The sequence below is a fragment of the Ictidomys tridecemlineatus genome, chromosome 2 (genome assembly GCF_052094955.1).
Source record: "Ictidomys tridecemlineatus isolate mIctTri1 chromosome 2, mIctTri1.hap1, whole genome shotgun sequence".
NCBI lineage: Eukaryota > Metazoa > Chordata > Mammalia > Rodentia > Sciuridae > Ictidomys > Ictidomys tridecemlineatus.
The window spans coordinates 149,697,134-149,718,982 of record NC_135478.1 but is presented as its reverse complement, the minus strand read 5'-3'; the positions used below and the strand labels follow the sequence as shown (position 1 = coordinate 149,718,982).

The following is a 21,849-nucleotide window of genomic DNA, read 5'->3' as shown; positions in this document are numbered from 1 at the left end:
TGTAGTGTCAAGTGTACCACCTCTAACCTCTCTCACCGCCCCTGTGTACACAATTTGAGGTGTGAGGTGGCAGAAGTGAAGCCCCTTTTCTATATTGAAGATCTCCAGAATAAGCCAGAAAGTTGGAAAACATGGCGGGTAAACTCTTGTGATGCCTGAGCCTCACACTCGACTATGTCTTCTTAGGACATTTGACTTCATGGGCTTCATTTGTTTTGATCTGTGGTTGCCCCAAATCCCCACAGTAGGAGGCAATTAATTCAATTCATAGTCTAGTGTTAATTTTGTAATGCTGTTATTGGATTATTTGGGTTTAATTTCCCTGAGGATTTAATGTACTTCTCTTCCAAATTGTTCTTTTGCAAACTGCTGATGGAACTTCCTTCTCTTTTTTTTTGTGGTCAGTAGATCCAAACTTTTGAGAAATGGATGTTGCAAGGGGCAAGTTTTGTTGACCATGTTCACACCCAGGAAAAAAAAAAAAAACAGAAGGCGTCAGCCTACGTCACTTTCAAAATTGTAGCTAGTTGAACTTTTTAAATAACATGGAACTTAAGCACTCCACCAGGTTTTTGCTACTTAGGGTATTGGCACATCTGTTAGAATTTTTCTGATTCTAATCAACATCCAAAGTAGCCCATATAACTAATTGCTTTCCTGCCTTACCAGGTTAGGCTTCCAAGATTTAACTACATTTAAAATGATCTCATTAATACAGGGCTTGGCTGTTTTTAATCATATCTTCATTTTGCTTTGAAAATGTTAGCAGACATAGAACAACCTTACCAACATACACAATATGAAAGCACCATAAATCATGGGTGAATTGTGCACGTACACACACACACACACACACACACACACACACACACACACACAGTTGATTTGAGGCTTCTTGAATTGATGTATGAGCATGCGAAACATTTTTAAAAATCCATCTTCCTTACTTTGGTATTTAAATACATGCTTTATTTGCTAAGATTTTAGAAAACTTAAGGCTTGCATCTAATTTTGAACATTTCTGAGCTTTTGTCCCCCCAGTACTCAGTTTCTTATCAGACAGTGCTTTTTAGATGTCCCACAAGCATGTCAAGTTCATTATATCCAAAATGCAATTTATCTTTTCAATACCTTTTCTTTCTCCTCTGTTTCTTACTTCAATGACTAGTACTGCATAAGTCAGGGTCTAATCAGGATGCAGAAAAAACACAGTAGTTTGATCAAGGAATGATTCATGTAATTTCAAATTATAAAAGGATATTAATTCTAAAGGGGGAAAGAATACACTAGGAATGGGGGTGGGATAAGTATACAAGGAAAGAACAAACTGGCCAGAATTCAATCAATATTGGAAAAGGTATGGATGGCAAAAATATGGTGGGTTGTCCCAGGCCAGAGTTTGTCCACAGCAGGAAACAACTTATAGGTGAAAGACTGGGCAGTAAGATTCTGGGATATCTGAGAATTCTAGGAATCTTTCTTTGAAATTTGATGGGGGTGAGCAGCTTTCATGTCCCCCATGTGCACTGCTGGCAGCCAGGTATAGGAGCACAAAGAAGCAAATAAAAACACATTTTAACCATGAGAAGTCTTCTGTTGCAGTGTCCCTCCAGTGCCTTTTACTAATAAATGAAGTATAAAACTGCTCCAGCTGCTCACTGGCTCATGTCCATGATCTTAAAGCATGCATTGAAGGGTAGATTTGGAGCTGAGAGGCAAGAAATAGATAACAGCCATCGTTACTATCCTCCATCCATTTATCCAAACCAATGTCCTTTGTGAGATCCTTGACCATTTCCTCTCCCTTCTCCCACATCTCATTAAACAATTGTGTTGTTTCTAGTTTTGAGTTATTCAGAAATAATGGCTATTTTTTAGTGTAATATTTATCAGGTGCAAGGACTGCTGTCCCAAGTGATTTGTGAATTAACTTATTTTCTTTCGTAATAATCCCATGAGCAGGTATTTTTGTTCCTACAGGAGGGAAACAGGTTCAGAAAAGGAAATTAAGTCACTTTTCTTATAAGTGGCAGAGTAAGGACTTGAACCCAAGAAGTCTGAACACTAGTGATTATACTAGTGTGCCCAATCAAGTCTAATCTCTTAACTTCTAAGTACCTTTTAAATATGCTCACTTTTCTTCATCCCTAGTGCAATTAACTAATCCATCATTTTCTCTAGATCCTTTTCTTGGTCTTCTCCAATTCCTTCCCCACAGCTCTTTTGACCTGACCTCTGCTTATTTCTCTGGGACCAACTCTACCAATTTTCTATTACAAACTTCCTTCTGCTCTTCCAGGCGCACGTGATTTTTCTTGCCACCAGCCCCCTGCCCATGATATTTCTGCATATAGAACATCTGTCCACTTGCCTCTCTCCTTACACATATCCAGTGTTGGAGTCTCAGCTGAGGCATCACATGTTGTACAAACTCTCTCCTGGGCTTGCAGCTCTGCTAGCTGTTTTCTTCACCGATCATGTTTCTTGTCACTCTGCCTTGTCCTGTTCCCTCCACTGCTCCAAAAACTCTTGAGGGCAGGAACTTGTTTGTGCAGATCACAGTGGTATTTCCATTTCCTATTGTAAGAATGTTTAGAAAATTTTATTTTTGAATGAACGAGTACATTTTTTCATTTATATTATTAATAGAAATTAAGCTGAATTTGGTTGTTATTTCTTCCAGTTTGAGCCATTCTAGAATTTTTTGTCTCTACTGTGACAAAAAAAAATGTATAAATTGAGTTATACATTAGAGCTTAAGCTTGGGACTTGTTCTAAAATTAGAATGTCTTAACATTATCCTGTTGGGCCTTCACCTTTAAAACTTTCCCAGACTGAGAATCATACATGAGCAGTCAGTTATGAGCAGGTGGAATGTGAGTCTGGGTATATTCTCAGTTAATCATGCAGCTTAGTACATTGAGTGTATTCTGCTGGGTCTTGCTGTGTTATGGGCATCGATTGTGCCCAGATACCAGGAAGGGTGCAAAAAGGGTCTGCACAACTCCAAGAAGGACCCTGGATGATGCCTCAGAGTATCTCAGGCAAACGTTGGGACAAAAAAGTGTTCCAGATTGCTTATTTTTTTTTCTGTGCCTTGTGTAAGCATGGGGCTCAAATCATTTATACCAATCAGAAACCAACGTGACTTGAGTTTGAATTTAAGATATTGTAAGGCTTTAGTCTATTTGTACTTCTAGTGAAATACTTAAAATAAGAGATTGTTTTTTTGCCATGGGCTGCAAGTTTCTGTTTAAGGGGCAGCTCACTCCCCACGTGGATCCATGTTTCCAGAGGCCACGGTGGGGTCCACGAAACAGGTGGTTAGTGTCGTAACCCAGAGAAACCTGGTTATAGAGCTCTTCTCACCCTCAGCCTAGCAATTTACTTCCAGCCTTTTAACAATGCTTATTTCTTCCTTTCCATCTAAGCATGATCCAATTGTTGTGTTATGTGGAAGAATTTATGGTCATTAGAGTTTTATTTTCCATTTCATGTTTGCACAGTATTTTACAATCAATTGTTTAAAAAAAGGCCTGAAATTAGTAAGAGGTGGGAGGTGGTATTGCTATATAATTCATTTCAGCATTAAGTGTGGAAGAAATACCTGCCTTTCTTCCAAATAAAAACAATGCATGCAAATAGCATAAAATTATTATTTAAAGAATGTAGAGTAGTGCCTTTGCTTCCAAGATTTATGAGTGGCTTGTTATAATGAGCTTGTCATATTTTGATGGCAGGATCATATTCACTTCTGTGCTTTTTACCATGACAGATTACAATGACAGGTCCTGGGAAGGTACTGATGTGAATGTGAGACAAAGAGTATCCCTCTGTCTGTAGAAATTCAGTAGAAATTCAACTCTAGTCAAAGTAACTGGTATAGTTTAGATATTAGGTATCCCTCTAAAGCTCACATGTGAGACAAGGCAAGAAAATTCAGAGGTAAAATGATTGGGTCATGACAGCCTTAACCCAATCAGTGAATTAATCCCTTGATGGAGATTATCTGAGTGGTAACTGAAGGCAAGTAGGGTGTGGCTGAAGGAGGTGGGCTTTGGGGCATGCCTTTGGGGTATATACATAAATATATTTTTTAGCTGTAGTTGGGCACAATACCATTATTCTATTTATTTATTTTTATGTGGGGCTGAGGACCAAACCTGGGGCCTTGCACATGCTAGGCAAGCACTCTACCACTGAGTCACAACCCCAGGCCCCTGGGGTATATATTTTGTACCTGGAAAAGTGAACTAACACTCTCCCCCGCCCCCCTTCTTGATCATCTTGTGAGCCCCTTCCCTCTCCCTCACTCTTCTGCCATGATGTTCTGCCTTACCTCGAGGCCTGGGGAATGGAGCCGCTTTATGGATTGAGACCTCTAAAACTGTGAGCCCACAAATAAACTTTTCCTCCTCTAAAATTGTTCTTGTCAGGTCTTTTAGTCACAGCAGCAAAAAAGCTGACTAAAACGGTTACTTAAAGAACAAATTTGTACAAGAATAAACATTAAATATTTATAAAAATTAATTCACATGATTTATTCTAGAAGGTTGACTCAACTGCAAGGCCTGTATATTGAATGGACATATTTTAGAGCAATATATTAACCATCTGTATCAGCATTAGATCTTCCAAATGATAAGTACTGATGTTTAAAAACTTTTTTAAGAGAATTTTTTAAATATTTTTTTCAGTTTTAGGCAGACACAACATCTTTATTTTTATGTGGTGCTGAGGATCGAACCCAGCGCCCGGCGCATGCCAGGTGAGCGCGTTACCACTTGAGCCACATCCCCAGCCCTGATGTTTAAAAACTTTTAAAAAGCAATTGTCCAAGACTGAGGAGGAGGCAGCCTCTCTAGCAACAGCTTTCCAATTTGAGCTTTTACGTTTTTTTAATGTTTCATTTTATTGACATTCTTTCCCTCTCAGGAAGAATGTGTGATTTTTACTGGCCTGGCAGGGGGTTATGGTACCTCTTGCCAAAGAGTCCAGAAAACTTGTACATGAGGGACAAAGACCAGATGTTTAGTTAAAACGACCCATAGCTTTTATACAAATGTAGGAAATGGAAACCAAGACCTTTACTGGGAGTTTTTTCTGTTTTGGGCCCATTTTGGTTTTGATATTTTTAAAATAAGTCAGCAGCCATCTAGTTACTCAGAATGAGGTAATGGCTTTTTTTGGGGGGGGTTTGTTTTATTGTGTTAAGAATTCTAAGATGTAGAATGTGCTTTTCAAATAATAATTTACTCTAATATAAAAGAAAATGTAAGACTTTGAAGAGCTTAGGCAGGCCCCAACCTAATCCTTAGGGACTCATTTCCACTGGCTTAGCTACACTTTCCTTAGGGGGGAAATTTGTTGCTGGAACCTACTGATGTAGTTTGTGGAGGATGTTTGCAAGGACACCTGGTTTCCCTTCTCAAACATAGGTATGAGGACAGATATGTAACCAGAATGCACATGATGACTAAGGCCTACTTCCCAGATGCTCTTTTGTAACTACAGAAGGGGGGCTAATTGGGATATACACATGAATAGGTGGTTGTTCATTTTTTATTTTTAATAGGAAGTCATGTTATTCCTGCTTGTGCTCCTGTATGTTGCAGGTAACAGCTTCTGCAATGGTGCCCAGCAGCAATGTACTTGCCTAGGTTCTGAGTAGGACCTGGCCCACCTCTGACCACTCTTGCCTCAACACAACAGCCATGTGATCTTCTTCCCGTTTCCAGTTCTTTGACTTTGGCAATACCACCTGCCTCTCTGCTTTGACTGTTAGCTCCTCTTTGTATCTGAGACTCAGCAGGTGCCTCTATCACTTGGGTCATAAGGACTGGACTTCAGCATTAAGGAGGGGTTTAACCTTTCCCTCAACACTGGTTTGGTTGGAGCCCCAAAGAGGTATGTCCATGATGTAGCCAGGAATCACAGCATAGCAATTCTGTTGGTTACATACATTCAACCAATTCCATGACAAATAAAACTCAACCAATTCCAAGCAAGAAAGCACAAAACCCCTCAGCCAGATTGTCACTAAATCTAAAATATACTAAGAGAATCTAAGAGAAAGTCTTGTCAGTGATTTTGAGTCCTTGTCTACAGATTTTCTATTGGCCCCAATCCCATTCATAATGTATCACAGGACCCTTACAATAAATACCCGATTTTACTTGAACATATTAGAAACTTCAGTATTGTGTAACCAAGGAGTTCTGAGTAACATAGTAAGGAGAGGTTCATTTTGCACTTAAAAATATACTTTGAAACCTACAGCGACTTTGGGCATAAATTTAATTAAAGAAGATTTTCTGGAAATCTTTTGATTATAAAAGGCAAATTATAGACTGAAGGTTTCTATACTAATTGAGGTTAAATGAGCTAAATAAATGTTAATGTTATCCTCATTAAATACCTAATGGATTTAATTCTATATTGGGTTTTAAATCTTACCAGGTTTTAAATTGGTGAATTTAAGAGATCAGATATTTCCCCTTTGAGAGTCTATAATAAAAAGAAAATAAAGTTGGAAAAGGTTTTAGAGCATATTTAGAGGCACAATCAGGCATTTAAGCTCAAGGGACAATAGTCTATTATAAACGCAGACACGAATGACCCAGAGTATCTTAGAATGGTGGACTTTGGCTGATCTGCCCTTCTAGAGCTGCTCCAGCTCCGATTCATTGATAGGAACAGATATTGATAGGAAAAGACAATGATCTATGATGGACAATTGATGTGGCTATTTAGTGATCAATCCCTATGCCTCCCTATGCTTCCTTCTCTAATCTCTAGGTCAAGGCTATAGAATAGCTCTTGAGGCTGATTTGCTTATTTATAATTACTACCTCAAAATAACTTTATATATCCTAATCTAACCTTAACTGGATAAAAATATCAAGGAAGAAGGAGCCGCAGAATCCTGGGGAGCCCCAATATACAGGCTAAACAGGACTTGGGGAGAGATAAAATAGGGGAGAAATCACAGTAGGTTCATGCTGGACCTCCCTGCCTATTAAGCAATTTTCCATTCATATAAATGCTTTGGAAGTTGAAACTTTCCTATTGACACAGCTGCAAAATGAACCTCTCCTTTACTTGGTATGTTACTCAGGACTCCTTGGTTACACGATACTGAAGTTTCTAATACGTTCAAGTAAAATCGGGTATTTATTGTAAGGGTCCTGTGATACATTATGAATGGGATTGGGGCCAATAGAAAATCTGTAGCCAAGGACTCAAAATCATTGACAAGACTTTCTCTTAGATTCTCCTTTCTTTACTCTGCGTCTGTTTTACCATCCTCTCCTACCACTGTCTAGATTTTTAAACTTCTCTATCCATTTGTCAGCACCTTCTGAGTTGAAGAACTGCCTTATCTTTCTCAATTCCAGATTCAAAGTATGAGGGAAGTACTCTAATTGCCCCAGTATATATAAGGTGCCCCACCCTGAACCAACTGGTGGCTGGGGGCTGTCGCACTAACAGAGAAGATTCTGCTGTAAAGCTGAGAGGAGATGGGATGAGTGGCACTAGTAGGAAGATAATAACAAAAGGTGTCCAATAGAGTACAAGGGATAATCTGGACTCTTCTCTTCCTGACTTCAATTATTTCCTGTACTGTGAGAAACTGTTTCCCTGCCTGATGAAAACCCCCATTCTGACCTGCAATCGGAGGGTGACTTAGCCATTTTGTGATGGTGCAGGTATTTCTCTGTAAAGATGCTGAGGAGGTCTCCATCCTAGCAGGGTGATAGCCGTAAACCATACTTTCAAGCTGTGCCTTCTGGGTCTTTGTTTTTGCAAGCAGGTGTTCTTGTGTGATATTTTTGTAGCCGATGTGGGGTTTTGATGGTTAAAAAAAATAAAACCCCAAACAAAACAAATTCTTTCTTCCCGTGGGGCAGCTGAGGGCAAAATTCCCAGCTATTTCTCCATATATCCATCAAAAGCAGTGCCAATGGTGAAAGCCTGTGAGTTCCCCTTCTCCCCTGGCAGGTGAAAGCCTTGGCTCAGGTGTTCCTCTCTGGCATTTGAAGGTGCTCCCGTTTCCAGCATTATGCTCACACCAGATAGGAAGCACTGTCCTGAGGATTTCAAGACCAGATGGTTCAGTCCCTAAATGATCATAAACTTTTTTCAAGTTGGGCCTCTTTCCCTTTATTTTCACACCCTTTATTTTGCAATGGCAATACTTGCATTTTGCTTGCTCCATTTCTTCTCACTGAGTTTACTAAGGTCAAGTAATTTCTATGAAATAGAGTAGAGAGCTTCACTGATTTTTTTAAAAGAATTTTTAATATTTATTTTTTAGTTTTCGGCGGACACAACATCTTTGTTTATATGTGGTGCTGAGGATCGAACCCGGGCCGCATGCATGCCAGGCGAGTGCGCTACCGCTTGAGCCACATCCCCAGCCCCAGCTTCGCTGATTTTTGAGCAAGAAAGTTGGCAGATTTTGAAATTCTCCACCAATACTTGGGTTGTGTTCCTTGGAAACACAATACAAAATTTCCTTTCTTTGTTTATGACAAACTTTGTGGAGATCACTAAGGAATATTTATTTGGAGTTAGTGAAAATAAGACTGACTCTTGTGTTTAATTCCAAATGTAAGTATATTCCTTTGATAATTAGCTTCATAGCTCTGTCCTTTTTTGACAGTATTGACACTAAATTTAGAAGTAGTAATAATGGGGCATTCTAGTTCAGCCCTGCAAGTATATCTGTCTACAATAAAATATTTGCTTCCAGTGACAGAAAGTATTTTAGAAGTGTTCATTAGAACAATTTGATAACTGTGTATCCATTATTAATGACCCAAGACGGGGAATTACACGTTACGTGACTCATGTGACCAATAAGAAAGCTACCATTTCCATAATGATAAAGAATTCATATCACATCCATTTACTATTCGGTATCATTTGACCCATTTATGGCTCATTTTGAAAAAGTGAGATTTAAAAATTTATAAAGTTTTTGAATGAAAAAAATCTATCAGGTAATTTCCCCCTTGCATTGCTAGCAGTAGTTGCTCTCCATCTAAGAGGTGGGGGCCATTTTGTCCCACACCCTTCTTGGACAACAGACTAACAAAGGAAGTCTGGGGTGCTCCGAGTTGTGCTTACCCTCTCCCTCAGGAGGGTGCTCCAGCAGAGGACACACATGCTCACTCTGGGAAGCCTTCTGAGGTGTCAGTTGTGAAGAGCTGGAATGGGGGAAGGTGATGTGGGTCAGCCACATTCTGGAACAGAACAGAGCTAGGAGGTGAAGTGCAGCACTCTGTGGCCATGTGCTCTCTATTCAGTGGCCCAGACAAGTTTCTCAATTGCCCATCTGGAGAAAATGTGAATAAATGCTCAGCATGGATGGCTGAGTCCTCAGCCCAGGAAGTTCCTAGTCAACGTCGGTTGCCAGTTGATGCTACTGCAATTTTGCAGAGTTAATGAATCAGTGCATGGGTGGGTGGGAGGAAGAGGAAGTGCAACGCAGGCTGGAAGGGAGGGGAGAATCATTTGGAAGGCTGGTAGGTTTTGTGCCAGAAAGAAAACTATTAAATGATTCTTAGCTTGTTATTCTTTCTCCATCCCCCCAAATGTTAAAAGTGTTAAATTTGGAGAGCTCCAGATTGTCACACTAGAGAACCAGGGGCAGCATTATTCTTACTGCATGGTAAATTAGTACCCAGAGACTTGACCTCCTGTCCTATGTGATCCCATTGCATCACTCTCTCTCCTCTCTCTGGACTTGCCTGTGAACAACAGTTGCTGAAGTGATTTTGATGAAATGTGACATTTGCAGACTGTGGCCACAGACCAAAGAATCTGAGCTACGGTATCCAACATTTTACAGGCTACAAAATAGAAGCTGGCCAGCATTTATTGCTTGTACTAACAGCTTGAGCCAAGTTTCCTAAGCCTACGAGAGTAGACTTCTTAGTGCTGCTAATTTTACTATGAGCAAACAAAAGGGAAAAGGGGAAATAATGCTGAACAGCTGACGGAGAGTGTTGGCAAGTGCGACGTGCACGCTTCCAATCTAAGGAGAGGATGGCTTTCTGTTTTCTAAAATGAAAAAGCATAATGGACAAAAGGTTATAGGCAGAGATTCCACACTGGTCTCTTGGGATGGCAGTGATTTACACATTAAGGTAGCTACCAGGGACATGTTAAAAACTCTTCAGGGAAATTTTCAATATGATGGATAGAATTTTAATATTAATAGAGGATTCATCATGAGAATGTAAGTCATAGATCTAAATCTCCCTTCATTAATTGAATCGTTCTTTTCCAGGCTATTATCCAGCTAGTACATGTTTTAAATAGGGTCCTATAGCAGGTATGAAGCCTTCCTTTATCTGTAATTTCTGGAGTTCTGCTCATAGGAGCAGTGGCTGAGTCATTCATCTTTTACTATGTAATCCAGGCCATCTGCATTTCCCTTCTTAACTTTTATTAATATTTAGTAATTCTTAAAATATACTCATATTGAACTTTAACAAATAAAAAAGCATAATTCAACACATAATATTCCACATACATGAAGCTGGTATAAAGGGAAGAATGAATTGTTAATCTATTTGCTGATCATTATACAAAGAATGAAAGTAATTTCTGTTTAGTATAGTTATCTAGCCTATAACTACCAATTACATTCAGGTTCATTGTTCAGTCATTTTCCTCTAGGTTTTCCAATCTTCCTGTAACACTGAAAGCCAGAAAGAAGGGTGTCATATACTCTAGAATCCTATAAGACAACCACAACCATTTTGGAATGAGAACGATATCAGTGCTGATATTAACAATAATACATGTTAATAAAAAAGTAGCAAGCTATTCTTATTTCTTACATACATGACAGTAGTGGAGTGCATTACATTCATAATTTTTTGCATTACAATTCTTAATATACCTTTATACCACAATTTTTCAAATCTGTTTGTATGTATGGTATGTTTAAACCAAATTCTACTTTTTTTTGAGAGAGAGAGAGCGACTCCAGCATTTATTAGTGGAGTACATGACCACTTTTTTTTATATTAGTCTAAAACATGCATGAGAGAAATTCTATGAATACACACCAAAATACAGACATAAGGTGTATACTTGGAAAAGTAGACCATCAACTTCTATCAAGAAAAGGGAGCTTTCCCACTATTGTGTATAAATTATAATACACCAATAAAACAAAGAAAAAGAAAAGAGCCTTAAACCGAGGAATTACTGCAAAATATGTTTCTCTTCTCTAGATTTCTACTCCCATTAGCTCCTCTCCACTGCAGGTATATGTCTGTGGAATATCCAATGTAACCTTGGGTGTATCATTTCATGTATTTGATGGACATAAATTTTGTGAGATGTAAAGGTGCTGAGAAGTCCTGCTGTAAAGGAAACCATTTAATTTAGAATTCACATTTCTTAAACTTTCTCTTTACCATAAAATCCTTTCCACTCTACCAAGTAAGGTCTATAAATAATTGGGAAATGCTGTTCTAAGGAAGGTATTCCTAAACTTGCCTCTTCCTTTTTTAGTTTTGGGGTTTGATTTTCATTAGAAACTGTATAGGTGAACCCCTATTCACATTTGAAGTCCTGGCTCAGATGTTACTTTCTCTTTGAAAATTGTTCCACTTGCCCTAGAATGAATACTCCTCTTATCTCCTACCCCCATAGGATTTTTTTTTTCTTTTGGCAAATCTTTGTTAATATTCAGATCATGAGCTGGATTATTTTTCTTTTCCACTTCTCATGTTCAATCTCCTTTCTTTTAAAGGGTGTGCTTTTTTTTTTTTTTATTGCCAGTGCCCATCTTGTTGAAAAAAATCAACAAATACCTGTGGAATGAATGAGTAAGTCAATAAGTAGAGTTTGGGGGCTTTGGCAGAAAAATTATCTTTCTGGTGTATTTATGTGTGATAAATGAATGAACCCTTTTGAGTTAAGTACTTTTTATGTTATCTGACTAATTTCCATACAGTTGATTGAATTGAGATCAACTCTGATGTGAAATGTTTAATCAGTTATTCTGTGAAAAAATTCAAGATTGTTATTCAGACTGTTTTCCCCTTGTATAGACATGAATGGTACATATAAAACGTTCCAATACCCATAAGAAAAGTGTTTCTGTTATCTATACTATCAGTCCATAATTCAGAATTTACCTTGTTTCTTAACTACTATAGAAGAACCTGAAATTTATGGAGCTTTTTATGTTTCATTAAAACATAGCATTACAAACTTCCAGAATTAAAAGGTTCGACTCTGTTATGCTTTTAGCCTTTTTAATTTTTAAAGCTTTTTCCTGGTAGATTCCAGGTTTTAGTTTAATATTTATCAAACTTTGAGCATATTTTTTCTCACCATTTTCTTTCCTCCTTCCCTCCCTCTTTTCCTTCATTTAAAAAATATTTTTAAAGATGTACCGTATAAAGATAACTGTCTCCCTCCCGGTCTGTAATACCAATGTTAACACTGGTGTATCACTTTGTGTTTGGTTGCCATAACCTTGAGGTAATATAAGCATTCCTAAGCAAGACTAAGGAGGCTTGGCTAGAAAGCTACATTTATAACATCTTTTTTGCATTTTCCTGTTCTGTTGAAGATGGTTCACAAACCCACAGCCTGGTATAGAACATTAAGAGAAATTAGTATGCTCAAGAAATTTAATTATGTTTCTGTTTTGAAGACTAGGCTGGCAAGTCAGGCAGGGCAAAGCCAACTCTTTTTTTGAGGTAGGACCCCCGATTGGAAGAGGAGGATTGACAAAAATGGTTGAGCCAGAAAGATTTATTCACTTGGGGACAGGAACACCTGCTCCCCCCATCTAATTCTTTTTAGTACCGCTCATGGTTACCCCTGGCACCGTGGGAAGGTCTAAAACAATCAAAAGAACAAAAACAAACCCCCTAAAATGGAAAGTAGCTGGGGAGGGGAAGGAGGAGAAGAAGAAAGAGAGTGAGACCAGATGATATAATGGGAAAAGCCCTTGATTTAAAAAAATCAGGGAGTTTACATTTCTAGTTTCCATCCTCTGTATAACCTTGGGCAACTTATCTAGCTTATAATTTCTTCATGCAAATATTCGTGGGATGTCTGCTTCCCAAAGTTTGTACTGGTATTATGAGATAAAGAAGAGACCTGCAGGAAAGAAAAATATATGTGACTGCGATTGATAAAGGTTAGGTCACCCAACTCAGGTGCTCTTGAACAATTCCTGCTTCCTCAAATCTGAGGGAAAACTGACTAGACTTGGAAGTTTCTGTTCATTAGCTGGGGTAGAGATGAAAATCTGGTTAACAGAGAAAAGAATTGTTACAGATAACTCCTACCAGAAAGCCAGAAGACCATGACAGTCAATAGAGTCCTTGTTAACCAGCTGAATCTTGCACCTGCAGGTTCATTCCAGGAAACCAAGCCTGGAAGTGCACTTGGAGCCTCAAACTTTCATCTTTAGATGGGGTAATTTTGACAGGGCACAAACTCCTTGGCTAAGTGCCTAAGAGTTCCTGGGAGCCAATCCTCTGGAACAGGGTTTAGACTTAACACTATTCGAAAGCCAAAACAAAGAGAATGAGTTTCACATTCTCAAACAACTGCTCTGACGTCTGAATTCCAAAGGTGTTCCAGAAACAGAGCTCACAGACTTGAAGTCTTGACCATCGGAGTTTTCCCTGTAGCCCATTTCAGGGTAAGCTTGGGGACAGTCAGCTGTGGAATGTTAGACAAGTAGAAGAGTTTCCAGAGCCGAAGATTGTTAGAACTACTTTCTGGGGAATCATCTGTGAAGCCATTCTTATTTTTACACATGGTATATCTGAGAAAGAGATTATTTAGTGATTGCAACATTTTTTGTTTTATGTGCCTCTGAAGGCAAGATATGTTTTGTCCTCCATCAAGTCTTAAAAAAAAATATTTATCCTGGCATCTTCCCATTTTTCTTTCCACATGGAAACTGATATTTTTAAGACTGCTTGTGAAATCATTCCTAGGTATGCACATTATATGGAGATCTTAGAAAACCTTTGAAGGAAAATGAATATAAAATAATTCTTTTATGGACCAGACATTACAAACTATTCTTTCATTGGACTTTTCTTAGTTAAAAAAAAAAAGAAAGAAGAAAAGGTATGTTCTTTTTCTAGTCAGACAGAAGATTGAAAACAGTATGAAAGATAAGGAAAAAATGAGAATTTGAAAAAAAAATGTTCTCATGATAGCTTGGCATTCACGATGCTATCTTATGATTAAATAAAGCATGAACAATAATTTTGGGTTAGGTATGTTTTTCAATTATGCATTTGATTTGGGTAATAAAAGGCGCAGGCTTTTCAATAATGTTTGGAATTTAAATATACTGTTTCTTTTTCCCACTCTTCAGGAGAGCACTTATAATGCAGAAGTTACCTCTAACCCATTCTTGTCCATTAAAAATTAAATGCTTTTACAGTAAATTATTAAAAGTGCTAGGTTGGCTGCAAATCATCAAAGGTACCATAAACCATTATGCAAGCAAGCAAGTGAGAAGTCTGATTAAATCTAAGGGATCTGAAGGCACATACATCCCCAGATATCCATCTCGAATTTGAAACTACAAAAGCAACCATAAAATGCTACATTAAATTACTTTAAAAACTCTTACAGGATTTTCAAAATTCAACAGTGACTTGCCTTTTTAATTAAGTATGAACTAAGAATCTCCTACCATTAAGGTATAGACACACTACCATTTAGAAATTATTTCCACTTTCTTTAAAGCTGCAGCAAAATTAACCCTATTTTCCAACTGATATTGTGTACTTAATGGATCTGAGGCACTCTGACATATTGTGTTGAAAATCTAGTTATTAACTAAATCCTGTTTTCCTCCCAATGTCTATGCTATTATTTAATTACAATGAAAAAGATATGATGTGTTCTGGATGTCACAATAATTTTGAAAACATTAGAAGTATTTAAATATGCTTAAAGAAAAAAAGATCATTGTTTTGGCTTTAATTACTCATTGTATACTGCTGTGGTTTGAATATGATTTGATCCTTTACCCCAAGAGTTTATGTATTGGACAGTTGGTCCCCAATTTGGTGATTTGGGAAGATGGTGGAAACTTTAATAGGTGGAGCTTAGTGCTAGGTGATTAGGTCACTGGATTTCCTACCCTTGGGAGGAACTAATGGAGTTCTTGTGGGATCCTGGCTAACCTTTTTATAACCATAAAAGGGTTATAAAAAGACCAAGACCTGCCCTGTGTACCAAATATAGAATACCTAACAGGGCACCTGGCCTATAGGAGACAATATGAGAAGAAGATTTTATTCTTGCTAACTTCATTTTTCACTTGAAAAGTCAGGCTTCACAAAGACCAATTCATCCAATGCTATCTGCGTAATGTTAGCCCAGGACTGAATGACTCTGAGGCTGCTAACCCCCAGCATTACTGGCCTTCTTAGAATTCAGCCTTGTAGGCAACCAGCTAGTTTCACATATTACACATAAAATGGTCTATTGAGCCAACTCTGACAATTGAAAAGATAATAAAAATATAAATATGGAGGTAACATTGAGACATGTTGTGACAATGGTGGAGAAGAGCAATAACTGTCAGAGCCAGCATTCACAGAGAATCTGCCTCTGCCTCCCACCTGTTGTTCACATCTGCCAAATGGGATGAGGATAGGTAATTCTGCAGCTTAGCTGGGAGGATTGGTTTGGGTGACTAATGCATGTGAGTGAAAAAAAATGAAAAACTTTTGAAGGCCAACCAAGCATCAGATGATTTTATCTGTCAGTGGTTCTCAAACTTTGGTCCCCATCACATTTGGGATTGGGCAGGGTTGGGGTGGCAACTTCAGAATCTCTGCTGCAATAGAATTTGCACTGCTTACCAGCTGGCAGGGATACCAGGATTTCTGGTCCAGTGATTCCACTATGAGAACCACTCATTTAAGTTTGTATAACTTAATTGTAATCAAATCTCTGCAATGTGGGTATTATTATCCCCATTTTGTAGGGAAGATGGAGTTTAGGAAATTTATCAGAGTAATAGTTTAAATCCTCATGAAAAAGAAGATGAGAAATTGCCTTCCAAGAATTTTCAGAATTTCGGAATACCTCTAGTGGGTGACAGGAACACAAAACTACAGATTTTAATCTCTACTCCCCTGTGACTCTCGAGAAAGAAGGATGTCATCAGAATGTGACAGAAACTATGCTTGGTTTATACCTAGTGCTACATGTTCCCAAAGAAGACAATGAAAACTGAAGCCTTTCTTTCAGAAATCCTTAAGAATTTTAATTGGGAGAGACTGAGACATGGAATAGTTTAGTGATTTGTTTGATTTCACATAGTATGAGTAGCAGCACTGGGATATAAGCTGTTTTGAAACTCAATTGAGTTTTAATTATAAGAAGGCAACTTTAAAGCTTCTATTTGCCACCTTGATTGCCATCTGCCATGCTCACCATCTAACAAGCATCTGAATGCCAAGGCAACATAATGAGGTGGAATTGTACTAAATCAGGAATCAAAGTTCATTTATTTATACTATTTTTATTGGGTATCTTTCACATGCTAGTCACTAATCTGGGTGTTAGGGATAAAGTGGTAAACAAGATAGAATAAAAAAAAAAAAGAATCCTAAAAGACAATGAAAACAGTTAATGGATGAGTTAAAAACCCACAAAACTATAAACAAAATGCAGGAAATTTAAGAGATTGATAAATACTGTTAAGAAAATCAAAACCCAGGTAATGTGGAAAATAACCACAGACTCAGAAATTTACAAACACTGGTTTAATCATTTACTGGAGATGCAGAAAGAAAGAAAAGAAGGAGATTGACTACTAGCTAGTGGTTTATCTGTCACATCCTGGTTCTTAACATTTTACTTTTCTGAGTTCTCTTTTATCTATGACTATAACCCAGATTTCCCCTCCAAACTTCAGAATTGCTTTAGGATCCTCAGAGAAGGAATGTTCTTGTATTCACAAGGAAGCAAACTACAAAAAGATGATAATATGTGCTTGGAAAGATATGCAGAGGTACATTTTGAAAACTGGCTTAGTATTTGTAATCATATAAACAAAGGATTCAGATATGCATTTAAAAGTCAATGGCAACAATCACAATAATATTGATTCAAGCAAGAGTTATTAATGGCTGGTCAAGTTTAGCGCATGTTTAGTTTTTCCCCAACTCTGAGTGATATTACAGTAATAACTTGAAGTCAGCCATGGTGAGATTTTTTTAAACCAGGAATTTGGAAAATGCTACCATGTAGACCTTTTAAAATTATTTCCCCCCCCTCCCAGAGGGCTGGTTATTATTAGGAGAAACTCCTTCATAGATCTCTTATGCTTTTATGTGTGGTGCTGGGGATGTCAAGAATGTGTCCTGACCTCTCTTTGCCCAGGATATTTCTCAGGGCTTTATTTTCAGTGAGCACTTTGAGACCATGACTCCCTCTGGGTCAAAAGAGCAGTCTTGTTTACTGCTCACTATAAAAGTGGTGGATTCTTGAAGTTGTGTTTTTCTTCTACCAAGCAACATGCTGCATGTTATGGGTTAGATATTAGGTGTTCACCAAAAGACATTGTGAGAGACAATGCAAGAACATTCAGTGGTGAAATGATGGGCTTATGAGAGCCTTAACCCAATCAGTGAATTAATCCCCTAATGGGAATTAACTGAGTGGTAACTGAAGGTGGGTAGGGTATGGCTGGAGGAGGTGGATATTGGGGCTTGTGCCTTTGGGGTATATATTTTGTATCTGGCGAGTGGAGATCTCTTTGCTTCCTGTTCATCATGTGAGCTGCTTCCCTCTGCCACACTCTTCTGCCATGATGTTTTGCCTTATCTTGAGCCCTGAGGAATGGAGCTTGCTGTCTAGGGAATGAGACCTCTGAAACTGTGAGCCCTCAAACTTTTCCTCCTCTAAAATTTTTCTTGTCAGGTCTTTGAGTCACAGCAGCAAAAAAGCTGACTAAAATACTGCATATGCTATATACTTGTTATGCTGTGAGTGATCAACTCTGTCTTCAGCAACCACCCATTAAACAGCAATGGACTAACCCAATAGATTATAAAGGTAGGATAAACCTCAAATTGCAGCTGTGACAGTTTGGGTAGCAAGAATGTCATGATCATGGAGACATGGCTTTCTGGAAGAAGAAGGGAAAGGGTTCCATAAATTAGATTCCAAGAGGTGAGAAAACTCCCTGGAATCTGGTAGCTAATATTCTTGCCCAAGTAGTGGCTGGGGGTGGGGGAGGGTTATGAGTATAGAAGGTAGTGGGAGGGGGGAGGGTTTCTCACTTTCCTATCTGTTAATAATTGACTTAAATGAATGCCCAGAGGCTAAGCTGCAAACAGTCAAACTAAACAAAGCAGCAATATGGTGCTGGATTGTGTCTTTCTTTGCTTGGTGGGCAGAGGAGGGAATGTTATCAGGACAGTGGGCAAGCAAGCTCCATAGCTCCCATCTGCTGAGCCAGGAGTGCACAAAGTCAAGCAATTTGTATTAGTGATGAAGACTTTGCTACTTATATAGAGTTTTCATCAACCAAAAACATTGGTGTAGATAAACTGAAAACAAGGAAAAGTAAGCAAAAAGCCTGGCCTACCAGTGCAGAGGCTCTGCATTCATGCACTTGGCCCTTGCACAGCTGGACTAGGTCTTTGAGAGAATGGAGTGCTATGCACAGCTGTCTCCAAGGGCCCTCAGAAGAGCATGGTGGAACTATAGCTATGGTGTATACAGAGGCAGGGAAAAAAAAGTGTCCCTATTCCCTGGTCTCTACTGGACATCAGGAGCATATAAAGGAGGAAGTATTACTGGTGCTCAGTCAATGGCTTTGGGGTGAGAGTTTGAAAAAGGCTCAGGGCTACGTTTCCTTTGGCTCCCCTACCAGCCCACTGTAGTGTGGTCTCTCTTGCTAGCATTTAACCTCTGTCCTTTTAGCCAGTAGAGCACAGACTGTTGCCACAAACCCTGATATACATTCAGATTAGATTCCTTGGGTGCTTGAATTCAAGGGATTTGGACACTGCTGGGAATGGGGGTGGGAAGCTAATGTGGCTTACCTGGTGAGGCTTCTGGTCCAATCCAATGTGCTGTTTTGGATTGCACTGCCGAGTGTGTTATGGGTTACAGTGTTCTACAGACTTGTGCTATGAATGCCCATACATGTCAGAGCGATTTTTTCCTGTCCAGTAGGTCAAACAGAAAAAAAAAAAAATACTCAGAGTGAAGAATGGAAATCTTAGCATATGTTTAGGTGATAATAACCACCCAGAGTCTAGGAGAAGACAAGTTTCATTATGATGGCTCTACTTTTCTGATGTAGCCAAGTTCCTTAAAGGCAGCTATTAGCATGCTACTAAGCTCATATTGAAACTGAGTCTTGGCATTGGGAGCCTCTGACCCTCAGGCTGGATACTCTTATTTTGGGACAGATTAACTTGGATTGACAAAATAAGTTGGGAAGGTTTAAACAGCCTCTCTTGTCAGATGGAAAAGAGCAACTGTAGTGGCATCAGATGCCACTAAGTTCTACACGAAAAAGTGACAGTGATCTCTTCGGGGGAGAAAATATCCTTCACTCCACTACCTGAAACAGCTGCTGACTTAGGGTTCCTTGGGTTCATCTCTAACATCGCCTAGTTTGGGGATGGATCTGCTAAGGCGACAGCTGATGGTGTCCACCAGGTGGCAGCAACCATCCAACTGCAATGAAAAATTTGGATGACCACAGACAGGCAGCATAAAGGGTGAAGGCCAAAACCTTTGTCTATGACAATATTCTCTAGACTTCTGACTTTTGGTCTGTTACTAATGGCCTAGCCCCTTGATTTTCCATTTAGATGTCTAAGACTGGCAGATTAAAGGCACCCCTCTCTGGGGCCATAAACCATGCAAATAAATTGTATCTGCCAATCAGACCGTCTGGGTCATTTGTGTCTGAGCCAGCCACAATGGCCTGTTCTCTAATCAGACCAACTAGCACTGAGCTTTTCATGGAGCCTTCAGTGGCTCAGATTGCTGTCACTGTCACTTGGTTTTGGTACCTCATCAAAGGGGTAATATATTCAGCATCACAGACTGGGCACAGTAAAGAACTGTGTGTTTCTAATGCAGACTGCATACCATATACTGCACATGAGTCACAATTCTGACAAGATTTGGTCTGTTTGTTCTGTGGTGAAGTAGGTCACATTGCATGGGACATTACCTCTGTCTGTTCCTGGCAAATTGACTGTGTCACAGCTTTGAGTCCCTTTTGAGACTCCCATTGTTGCTTCATGGCTTTGACATTTCTTTTGGGTTATGGTATTACAATTCCATCCAATCAGCCAACTCCAGTCCCACCACTGTGGCCCTTAAAATGAAATTGTGTCATGTGTTAGACGTTCTGCATCATTTGCAAAGACCATCCAACAATGGGCTCATAGTCAAAGAATTTAAAGGACATTCAATGTTCCTTACCATCTGCAGTATTGCTGAGTGCTGGAATGGGAGTCTCAAAAATCAGGTCAGAAGGGTTTCTGAAGCTCTGTCTCTTACCTTTTCCTGGTTTACACATTTTAGTAAGGCTGTCTGATCACTCAACATGGTTGTCAAGAAAGTTTTTATTTTTCTTGCCATTCCTGGAAGGTGATCTGGACATAAGGAGACTTTTTTTTTAGGATTCTACTGTGACAATTCATGAACATAATATGTATTTCTTTTCCTTAACAGAAAATCCAGATCAGCCCAATTGGTCCTGAATGATTCTGCAGTTTCTGATGCCATCAGTGTTGACCAACCACACACAGCCCAGCACAACATTATTTCAATCTGAATGGTGCAAAACCATATGCCTCTCCTGATGCCTGAGCAGCACTAGGATGTACAGTGAATGGAGACTGAGGCTGTAATACTCAGTGACATGGATTTTTTTAAAGTAAACTCATAATTGTGATCCAAATCAAGTTTAACAAGTCTCAAACTGGAGTAACTGGGACCCTTTCAGGTTATGTTTATATGTGGAAGAGAATGGATATCCAATGTCTTACCAATAAGGATGGGAGCTGCTTTTTGACCCACTGATTGTCCTCTATAATAATTGATAATGACACCAAGGATCAATGAATTATTTTAACCCTTAAAAATTTTTTTTTAGTTGCAGTTGGACACAATACCTTTATTTTATTTATTATTATGTGATGCTAAGGATCGAACCCAGCACCTCACATGTGCTAGGCAAGCACTCTAGTGCTGAGCCACAACCCCAGCCCTTTTAACCACTTTTGGGTGGGTCATTATGGATGACAGACTGTTGGGGCAGGCCTCAAAATGGCTGTAGTTAGCCTGCCATGTAACCTGTTGGCAGTGTGCTTTCTTTGTTTGGCTTGCATATAAAAAAGGCCTATGGAAATAGGCTAAAGGAGGACTAAAATGGAACTGGCTGGGGGCTGGCTAGTTGCCGTGGCCACCACTGAATAAAGCATGTCTACTTTCTAGCTGCATTTTGTATCTTCTTTCACCTGCCAAACCCCAGATCTGTTTTCCGAGTCAGAGCCCCCACACGACACAGACTGACTTTAGAACACATGCTGGGTGGTAAAAGGAATAATGGCCACCTCAAAATGTCCACATCCTAGTCCTCAGAACCTGTGACTATGTTATTTTACATAGTAAAAATTGCTTTGAAGATGTGGTTAAATTAAGGATATTGATGTGGGAGGTGTTCCTGGATTAGCTGGTTAGGCCCTATGTAATTGTAGGGTCCTTATAAGAGGAAGGTAGGAAAGTCAGAAATGAGAGCACAGGTGTAAGGATAGAAGCCGAATTCAGAGAGGAGAGAAAATA

The 21,849-nt window shown here is 39.0% G+C and overlaps 1 long non-coding RNA gene across 2 annotated transcripts in view; it reads left to right on the top strand.

Annotated features, from left to right (window-relative positions):
* The window catches only part of LOC106144680 (uncharacterized), a 76,182-nt gene extending 54,676 nt beyond the window's left edge, over window positions 1–21,506 (top strand). The window contains exons 3-4 of one of the 2 annotated variants that reach the window (XR_005736532.2): window positions 17,953–18,087; window positions 20,737–21,506. This is a non-coding gene — a long non-coding RNA (uncharacterized LOC106144680). The remainder of the gene's footprint in view (window positions 1–17,952; window positions 18,088–20,736) is intronic. The other variant, XR_013435103.1, reaches the window with a different exon arrangement.
* The last annotated feature ends 343 nt before the right edge of the window (window positions 21,507–21,849 follow it).